The following is a 10,852-nucleotide window of genomic DNA, read 5'->3' as shown; positions in this document are numbered from 1 at the left end:
GCACAGGAGTGAATATGGCTTGCACAAATGGACATAGGATGATGACGCACACAGCAGAGATGAACATTGTACAGTACAGTCAATGAAGGACGAACTTATTGTGAAGCTTTGAATCTCAGGGCTCAATGCTTTTCATTAACTCTCTTATGAGCTCTCTCCTGTATATACACTCGTACCAAGGCCCGCTGCAGCAGAATTTATATGCAAATCTTGACCTTTGCCAAGCTGTTACATGAATAGTTGTTTTTCCTCGCGTTCTCATCCGATAAACACTTGTTTGCAGCCAGATTTGCAGAATTTACTTCCAGTTTCTAGTAATTTCAAGTCACCAAGTGAGCCCTCATCAGTCATGGAGGAAATAGAGCTTCATGAAGTGAGTTAGGATCAGTCACCAAGCAGATAAATGCCGCTGAACTGATCTACCTCTCCTCTTCATTTTCCTCTCTGGAGGGGGGCTTGACAGGAGATGCAGTGCTGACAGCTCTAAATTTAATACGCAACACCCCCCAAAAAAGTGCCAGCATGACCAGGCTAGTGTGAAAATAACACCACGTTAAAGCTGAGGCAGCCCATGCCTCGAGCGTGACGTGACGCTTATGCAATCTCACAATGAGGCCCAGATATTTGGGGAATGTAACTCGAAACCCCAAAACACTTATAGACAGGTTGTTGCCAAGGTTTAGGAGGGCAGCTGTGCAGGTGATGTGCATGCATACATGAAGGGCAATTTCCAAAGCTTGTGATGCTTGAAGCTCAATTTTAAGCATATTCCAAGATTAAGGATCCAACAGTTCTGCTCATTTCCAGCTTGTTTTTATTCCTGGACTCCACTAGAGCAGCTTTGCAAGACTCACAGTACAAAATAAGTCTTTAAATAAAGTTCATCCTCTGCCTGAAACAAAAATGTTGAGCATGGCTCTATTTCTGATAGGCTGCCTCTCCTAAACAGTTTTCAGCAGCAGAGGTGGGAGGGACTTATGTGCCTAACATGTTAGGTCACTGATATAATACAGTGGAAATTAAAAAAAAAACACTACAAGTCAGCTGTTTTGTTAACTGTAAGCATTGGGGGAGAGAGAGAGTTAATAAAGTGCTGGGAGTTCCCCAAGGCACCTGCTTTGGTCCTCTTGGGTTTATTTTGTTTCTTGTGATGGTTTTTAGGTATTTAAAAAAATCATTTCTGCATTTCTTTATTCTTTTATGTCAAATTTTTGAAGAACCTAATTCTGATCATTACTAGCCCCATGATTTTATTCCTGTACTCTACCAGAGCACCTTTGGATGATTCACAGTTCAACATAAGCTTTATTTAGCTTATTCTTGGTGCAAACGAGGACGTTTACCGTCTATCATTTTCTGATTGGCTGCACCCTTTTAAACAGATTTTAGCAGCAGGTGGGTGGGGCTTCTGTACCTTTTATGCCACTGATATAATACAGTGAAAAGTAAAGGTGTAAGGAATAGTTTCGTTAAATATAAGCGTTGTCTTGTATTATATACAATCATTCATGTTAAACATTGCCATGTTTAACATGAACATTCAGCACAGTATCAGTATAGGTAGGATAGAAATGAAGGAAATCAAATCCACTTTAAAGGTACAATTTATTTTAGTAAAGATGCTCCTGACTCCAAATCAAAATTTGTACCGCTTCATTTAACAGAATATATTTGCATTTCTGCATTTTAATTACATCCAAACTACCATAAAGCAAAAATAAATGGAGCTTCAGACGTTTCTGAGAAGCAATAGCACAATTAATAAAGTTATATTAAATTCCGTGTCAGGTCCTGATATTTGCCTGGTGATTAAACTGTAAACAAAGGTTATACCCTGCTGAAGGAACTCAAGTTAAGAGGCAGACTCAATTTTATATGAATCACATAAGTAGGTACAAGCAAAATTGAGTTTTATTAAATCATATTATTAAGTACATGAACTGTTTTCCTGCCGTGTTTGAAAAGCAGTGCTGGCTTGAGGTAAAAAAAACAAAAGCAGAGGCAGGTGAGACAAAGGTGTAACAAGAACTGCAGCGCTGTTCCAGCAGCTGCTTTAAAACAGCATTAAGTATGTTTGTGTTTGATAGGTCAAGGTTTCTGCTGTTCGACTTTAGTTTAACTCCATTCTGTGTCGAATTACTTCAGGTGATACGGTTTTTATTACATAAATCCTCCTTTTTACTAAGATATATAAGGCTACAGCATACTGTATAAGGCTAAAGTAGTGGTTCTCTCACATTAAATAGGGAAAAATATTCACCATCAGATTTTTTATGTTTTGTTTTTAAATAATTTTTTCAACAAAAACGTCTCCTACTAATTTAAATGTAACTTTTTAAACTATTTTTACCCTGGTGATTCATGTTGCTCTTTCAGTGACTCTGTGCCATACTAGTAGGGTTTGCGCCACAGTTTGAGGACCACTGGCTTAAATGGAGGCTGCCCTTAAAGGGAAATGGGTAAAGACAGGAGATGAACTAAGCAGCAAGACGCCTAAGATCAATAAGGTATATTTTAAACAGTGAGTCATTTGGTTTGGTTTGTGATCAATGATGTTTATTTGTGTCTGAAAAATGACATGAAAGTACCCAGCTGAAGTAAAGCACGTGCAAAGGAAGAACTGTAGATCTGTAAAACTTTCTTTAAAGTTGCAAATAAAAGATCACAGGACTTGACAGTGGATGCAGCCACGGTGCCCTGCTGCTTCTTTACAGAGCTGAAAGTTTGCAGAATATAATAAGTCACATCTCTGATGGTACAGGTGATAAGTAACAATCTGGAGACTTCTGGAAAACACTGTATATGACTACATTCATTTTTAGATTATGTTATTATGTTAAAATTAGGTTTTGATCACACGACAGCCAGATGATTACATTCTAGCCTTCTGGGCAGCTTGTTGACTGTTTTGGTTTCCATCTATTATTGTTGGGTTCTTGTTTGAAGTTTTTATCCTAGTTGTTATGGAGTTTTGGGGTTTCTGTTTGACTTTTGTTTAATTTTTGGATGATTTTATTGTGTTTTGCGTTTCTCTCACTTTTATTATTAGTCTCCTCAGTGTTTCCCTGTTTCCATTAGACTTGTCTAGGTCTTCCATAATATTCTCTGTCTGTGTTCCGGTTGTTTGTACACTTCATTTTATCTTTGTCAGTTGGTTTTTGGTGTTTTTTATTTTACTTCTTTGTCTGCCCTGACATCGCCTGGTTGTCATTCTCAGTCAGTTCTCTGTGCACATTTAGTTTAGTCTGTCCTTCATCTTCAGTCAAGATGTCAATTTTTTCCCTTTTTGCCTTCAGTGTTTTTGGATTTCTGAAGCCAGAATAAAGGAATGTTTTATTACATCGTCTGTGCAGTTGTCCTGGTTCATAATCCAGTCTTGCCAACAGTCGATGTAATGTCACAAAAGGCTGCCAATTAGTTATTATCTAATATTATGCTTGGCAAGATCTGAGAGGGTCATACTGGAGACATGTATGAAATCATGAGGATGTTATGTAACCGAAGCTCTGCTTTGCTTATTTTTGATCTCCTGCCACAGCAGCATTTTCTAAAACTGGAGCATGTGACGTGACACAGCCACAGTTAGAGACAATTAGAGGTGGACACTTTGGCTCTCCTTTCAGAGGTCATAGAGTTTGTGATGGTGTTTTGACTGTTTTGGACATAGGTGAAATTAGATTAATGCCTTTGTGCTGATATATATTGTACAGAGATGTAGGAGGAAGAGAGAACAAATAGTGTCAGTAAGCCAGTTGGACTGGATGTAAGGAACATGCTGTTTTTGTTTAATTTAAACAGACAAATCTAGGAAAGTCAGGGAAAATAGTGGAATTTGTGTATGAATCAAAGCAAGCATACCAAAAGATATGGAATAGAAAAAAAAGAATTTAGAATGTTTCAAGCTAAAACAACAAACAAACAAGCAAAAATGTTTGGTGGAAAGGTGAACCACGGGAAATTTTGATACCTCCATCACCAAAGTCATTGCCCGTGTAGATCTACCAAACTGTATATAAAAAATGGGAGTGATGTCCATGAGGTCACCCATTGGTTTAGGATGTCTAGCTCTAAAAATCCAACATCATGAGTGACGATATTTGGACAAAAGAGTGGAGTGTTAACTTATCAGCGAATGGTAGCTGGCCTTTTTAGCAAACATAAAATGTACAGGTGCAATGGACAGACAAACAGCTTAGAATTGGTGCTACATAACAGACAGTAAACACAGTGGAAAATCCCAGTTCAGCATGGGGGAGTGAGGGCTAGGAGACAGCTATCAGCTACAACAGCCTGTGTTCAGACACCTATCAATCAGAGTGGCCACACCCCTAACTTTAAGCCGATTAGAATTGATATGAAAGTGGAGAGCTATTCTTAAAGTCAAAAACTGCTTTTCTTTGTGTTGTTGTAGTAGCTGTGAACATGTTTATATATGCTATTAAGTTGTGAATTTTAACATGCTAATATTGGGATTGAGTCTTTTTGAGGCAGGCTCAAGTCGCTACTACAGGGAGTGCAGAATTATTAGGCAAATGAGTATTTTGTCCACATCATCCTCTTCATGCATGTTGTCTTACTCCAAGCTGTATAGGCTCGAAAGCCTACTACCAATTAAGCATATTAGGTGATGTGCATCTCTGTAATGAGAAGGGGTGTGGTCTAATGACATCAACACCCTATATCAGGTGTGCATAATTATTAGGCAACGTCCTTTCCTTTGGCAAAATGAGTCAAAAGAAGGACTTGACAGGCTCAGAAAAGTCAAAAATAGTGAGATATCTTGCAGAGGGATAGCTTCTCAGACTGTAAGTTATCAGGATGTTGGAGACATCACAGGATCTACCTGAGAGAGCTGCTGTAGATGAAAACGAAAGTCAAAACTGCTGTTTTGTGAGGCGTAGACTGAGCAGCAGTGACCTTTTTTGGAGTGAGGAAAAAGCTCCACCTGTTGATGTGACTGTCCAATGCTCAGCTGGAATATCTGCTTGAAATAGGTGTTACCTTTGCTCCCAAAACAGAGACAGGAAGATAGCAACTGTTTTCCACCCTCCTGTCACATGCCAGCATGCCCTGAACAAAGCATGAAGCAAATTGTGTGCTATAAGTGCCTGTAATGTGGGATTAGCTTTAGCTGTTTTTAGTTGTTCCAGTGCCTGTACAGCTGCAGTGAGAGCTTGGTCTACACAGCAGGTAATAAGTCAGACTGTGTGCACTTTGCCCTGATTCTTTTTACAACATTTATAGACATAATTTCTAGGCACAGCAAATGGATGGAGAGCTAGGTGAATTCAGGACCTTGTTTCGGCTTTTTGCAGATGATGCGACTCTGTTGGCCTTTTTGAGCCATGACCTTCAGCTCACACTGGGGATTTTTGTTGCTGGCTGGGATGCGAACTAGCACCTTCAAACCTGGCAAGATGCTCAGCTGCCCACTCAAGGTTGGGATGAGTTGCTGACCCAAAAGGAAGACTTTTAGTATCTTAGGGTTTATTCACAAGGGAGGTGAGAGTGGAATACGAGACTGATAGACAGTTTTGTGGATACTGTAAAAGGTTGGTTGCAGTGAGTGAGAGCTGAGTGTAGAGTGTCAAGGCTGAGTTCCAGGTTGATCTATGCCTAACCGTGATCTACCCAGGACAAACAGAGATTATACCTCTATGTTTACCTCTATGTATGAAATTACCGAAAACTAAGTGATACCAGAATCTAAAGTTGGCAAACAAGCTTTTAAGTAATAATGTGGAATGTACATGGAATTAAAATTGCAAGATGCGTTTTTGTTTTACAAAATAGGTAAACGAATTGTCAATAAATTATTCTTGTATTGACATACATGGGCTTCTGAGTGGCCCATGTATGTACATATACAAGCATGTCAGTAGTGGGAGAGCTAAAAACAGTATTAAGGACTACATGAACACACATATTGACCTCATTATTTCAGACTTTGGCCATATTTAATAGGAGCATCCATCATTCTTACAGTATATACATGACAGAAACTAGGAAAAAGCATAAAAGGTGTCACGGCCAGGCGGATCAGCTGCACGCTGATCAGCCCTCTGTTTCTCTTCCTCTTCTCTCTCGCCGGGGCGGAACTCACTGTGGGTTCATGCCCTTGGCCCACGCCCTCGGGAGATGAGACCCAGGTGTCTCATTAAGGGGAGCAGCATTTAAGCCAGGAGGTGACTGCTGTTCGTCGCTGGATTGTTGTCTACCACGCGTTAGTAAAGTCAAAGCTACAGCAAGTTTAGTGAAGAGTGTTTTCCTCTGTGCATCGTCCTTAACCCTGTCTCCCTGTCCACAGAACCTCTTGGATTTTTCCCCGTGTGTTTCCCATGTGGCAGTGTTGGAGTGTGAACCTGTGATCGTGTGAGTGGATATTCTGAAGAACGTATGCTTTCCCTTGGACTTCCCTGGAGACCCCTTCTTCCCCCACTCAGCTGTATATAACACCCCCCCTGCACATTCTTGTATATACACCTGGTGACTTGTAAATAAACTCTTCTTGTAAGCATCAGTACCGGAGTCCTGCGCTTGAGTCCTCCTTCCAACCGTAACAATAACGATCCAGCCATCATGGACTCAGCGGACTCAAACCCCACCCAGCAACCCGTCCTCACCCCGGAGGCAATTCTGGAACGCCATGAACACATGCTTCGGCACATAAATCAACAACTGGCCGCACTCACTCAAGCCCTCGCTCAACGTCTACCGTTGGTAAGCCCACCCTCACCCCCTCCGTCTGTTTCTCCTTAGCTATCGGCTCCCAGTCCCTCTGCAGCCGCTCCGCCTGTTTCCCCCACGCCGGCCCCCACAGAACCACCGGAGCGATCGTTACCAGCGCCGGAGCCTTTCTCGGGTGAGTTCGATAAATGTGGTGGATTTTTGACTCAGATCACACTACAATTCCGTCAATTACGAAGAACATATGAGACAGATGGGGCCAAAATCGCCTTTATGGTTCAACTATTACGCGGGCACGCATTAGACTGGGCGCAAGCTGTTTTGAGAACAGCCCCGGACATTTCTTATGAGGACTTCCTCACCAAATTTAAGAGTGTTTTTGAAAGAGGCACCGGAGCGGAGGCGGCTGCCCACAGACTGTTAAATTTGAAGCAGGGGAGGCGGAGTATGGCGGATTTTTCGGTCGAATTCTGGACCTTGGCCGAAGAGACTGGCTGGGGGCAGTCGGCATTGATAAGTACTCTCCTGAATAATGTTTGTGATGAGTTAAAGAGAGAACTGATGATGAGAGATGTTCCTAAGACCTTGTCTGATGTGATTACGCTGTGTGTGACGTTGGATGAGCACCTACGGGCGCGTCGGGGAATCGGAAACTACATTTCCCAGAGGCCCCCGGGGCGCATGGAGACGTCAGGTGGGGGCGCGCCTAGCGGCAGTCACTCGTTGGACAGCAAGGAAGAAAGTGAACAGCCCATGCAACTGGGCCGCTCCAGTCTGTCGCCCGAGGAGCGGTATCGTCGCTGGAGGGCCGGTGAGTGCTATTATTGTGGCCGTAAGGGCCATATTGCCATGGATTGCCAGGCGCGGCTAAAAGACAGCGCCCGCTGGTAGTGAGGAGTGTACGGGTGGGCGAGGTCTCATGTTCTCAGTCTCCTCCTCGTCTCATGATTGCGGCTAAGCTAACTGTTCGTCTCAGGACTCATTCTCTCGACGCTCTGATTGATTCCGGGGCAGAACAGAATTTTATTGATGCCTCGCTGGCACTGAAGTTAGGTTTTAGCACGGAGCCTCTGTCTCATTCACTCCAAGTCACAGCCCTTAGTGGCCAGCGTCTTCCAGACATTACTCATGTCACAGAACCGATTTCCCTGTCTCTTTCCGGCAATCATGTTGAAACCATACAGTTGTACGTCTTTAAGGCCCCACTCACTCCACTAGTCTTGGGCTATCCCTGGCTATGTCAACATAACCCTGTGATTGATTGGAGGAAAAAGAGTATTTCGGGGTGGGGGGAGGAGTGTCACATGTCCTGTTTAAAAGCCGCCACCCCCGCCATGAACCTACCACCCAATAAAACTATTTCAGAACCGCCTGATCTGTCCTCCATACCGTCTGACTATCACGACCTGGCGCAAGTGTTTTGTAAAGATAAGGCACGCTCTCTTCCCCCTCACCGGCCGTACGATTGTGGGATTGACCTCCTCCCAGGCGCGCCGCTTCCGACCAGTAGGTTGTATAGCCTGTCTCGACCGGAGCGGGAAAGCATGGAAAATTACATCAATGAGTCACTTGCCGCTGGTCTCATTCGCCCCTCGTCCTCACCTGTTGCTGCTGGTTTCTTTTTTGTCACCAAAAAAGATAAGTTTACGGCCCTGTATTGACTATCGCGGCCTCAACGCCATCACAGTTAAAAACAAGTATCCCCTCCCTCTGCTGAGTTCCGCGTTCGAGCTTCTTCAGGGTGCCACCATCTTCACAAAGTTGGACCTGCGCAACGCCTACCATCTGGTGAGGATTAGGGAGGGAGACGAGTGGAAGACGGCTTTCAATACTCACCTGGGCCATTTCGAATATCTTGTGATGCCTTTTGGTCTCACCAATGCTCCAGCTGTGTTTCAGGCTCTCGTGAATGATGTGCTCCGAGATTTCATCGACCATTTCGTTTTCATTTACTTGGATGACATCCTCATCTTCTCCCAGTCTGTCGCCGACCACCGACGCCATGTCAGGCAAGTGCTTCAGCGTCTCCTCGAAAATCGTCTCTTTGTTAAAGGGGAGAAGTGTGAGTTTCATGTCTCAACTGTTTCCTTCCTGGGCCACGTCATCGATCGGGGTAACCTCAAGACTGATCCCGCAAAGGTTCAAGCCGTTGTTGACTGGCCGACCCCCTCTAACCGTAAACAGCTTCAAAGCTTTCTGGGGTTCGAACTTTTATCGGCGCTTTGTTCGCAACTATAGTAAACTGGTCCTGCCTCTGACCCGTCTTACTTCTCCCAAGGTTCCCTTCTGCTGGGATGAGCTGGCTCAACGTGCGTTTGCCCATCTGAAGGACCGCTTTGCCTCGGCGCCCATTCTCGTCCAACCCAATCTCGACCGGCAGTTCGTTGTGGAGGTGGATGCCTCGGACGCTGGAGTGGGGGCGGTGCTTTCCCAGCAGCAAGGAGGTAAGCTGCATCCCTGTGCCTACTTTTCACGCCGTCTCACCTCTGCAGAGAGCAACTATGATGTGGGAGATCGAGAGCTACTAGCCATCAAGCTAGCCCTGGAGGAGTGGCGCCATTGGTTAGAGGGTGCTGCCCAGCCGTTTGTGGTCTGGACCGATCACAAGAACTTGGAGTACATTCGATCGGCAAAACGCCTCAACGCCAGGCAAGCCAGGTGGGCCCTGTTTTTCACTAGATTCCAGTTTACGATCACTTACAGACCCGGTTCCCATAATGTCAAGCCAGACGCCCTCTCACGCCAATTCGCCGCCTCCGAAGACTCAACTCGGGACTCTCCCATTCTACCGCCCACCTGTGTAGTCGGGGCCCTGACCTGGGAGATCGAGTCGGCTATTCGAGAGGCTCAGCGGACAGAACCGGACCCCGGAACGGGCCCTCCAGGGTTGCTCTTCGTCCCCTCCTCAGTAAGGTCACGAGTGTTACATTGGGCTCATACTGCCAGATTCACCTGCCACCCGGGGGTCCACCGCACTATTACCTTCCTCCAACGTTTCGCCTGGTGGCCTTCCCTTGCCAAAGACGTCCGCGAGTATATTTCCGCATGCTCGACCTGCGCTCAAAACAAGAGCGTCCATCAACCACCCTCTGGCCTCCTTTACCCTCTGCCGACTCCGAGCCGCCCTTGGTCGCACATCACTGTTGACTTCATCACTGGTCTGCCCGTCTCGTCAGGTAACTCTGTGATTCTCACCATTGTGGACCGCTTCTCCAAAGCTGCTCATTTTGTCGCCCTCCCTAAGCTCCCCACTGCTCTAGAGACCGCCCGGCTGCTAGCTGACCACGTGTTTCGCCTCCATGGCATCCCCACGGACAGTGTGTCAGACAGAGGACCGCAGTTCACGTCGCGTGTATGGAAGGAGTTCTGCAGTGCCCTCGGAGCTCAGGTCAGTCTCTCCTCTGGTTTCCACCCGCAGACGAATGGCCAAACGGAGCGTGCCAACCAGGAGCTCGAAGCAGCTCTCCGGTGCCTGGTCTCCACTAACCAGTCAACTTGGAGCGAGCAACTGTCATGGATTGAGTATGCTCATAACAGCCTTACCTCCTCTGCCACCGGTGTGTCCCCTTTCGAGGTGTCCTTGGGCTATCAACCGCCACTCTTCCCAGCCGTCGAGGGTGAGCACTTTGTTCCCTCTGTCCAACAGCATCTTCGGAGGTGTCGGCGCGCCTGGAGAGCGACTCGGGCCTCCCTTCTCCGCACGGTGGAACGCAATAAGCGCCTGGCGGATCGCCACCGGACCCCTGCTCCCACCTACACACCTGGACAAAAGGTTTGGCTGTCTACCAGATTCATCCCACTCAGGTCTGAGTCCAAGAAACTGTCTCCCACTTTCATCGGTCCCTTTGAGGTCGACTCTGTGATTAACCCTGTCTCTGTCTGCCTTCGCCTGCCCTGGAATATGAGGATCCATAACTCCTTCCACGTGTCGCAAGTGAAGCCGTGTCTCTCTAGTCCTCTGTGCCCTCCTTCCGGACCCCCTCCGCCCGCCCGGGTCGTTGATGGCCACCCGGCTTTCACCGTTTCGCGGATCATGGATGTCCGGCGCCGGGGGCGCGGTCTGCAGTATCTCGTGGATTGGGAGGGCTACGGGATGGAGGAGCGTTCTTGGATCCCGCGGGCGGCCCTCTTGGATCAGGGTATGGTGCGGGCGTTCCATGCGGCT

The sequence above is a fragment of the Mchenga conophoros genome, linkage group LG23 (assembly GCF_057382185.1).
Source record: "Mchenga conophoros isolate Kocher_MC1m ecotype Shallow Benthic linkage group LG23, M_conophoros_male_GT1.1, whole genome shotgun sequence".
In the NCBI taxonomy this organism is placed as follows: Eukaryota; Metazoa; Chordata; class Actinopteri; order Cichliformes; family Cichlidae; genus Mchenga; species Mchenga conophoros.
Note: the sequence above shows the minus strand (reverse complement) of the source record.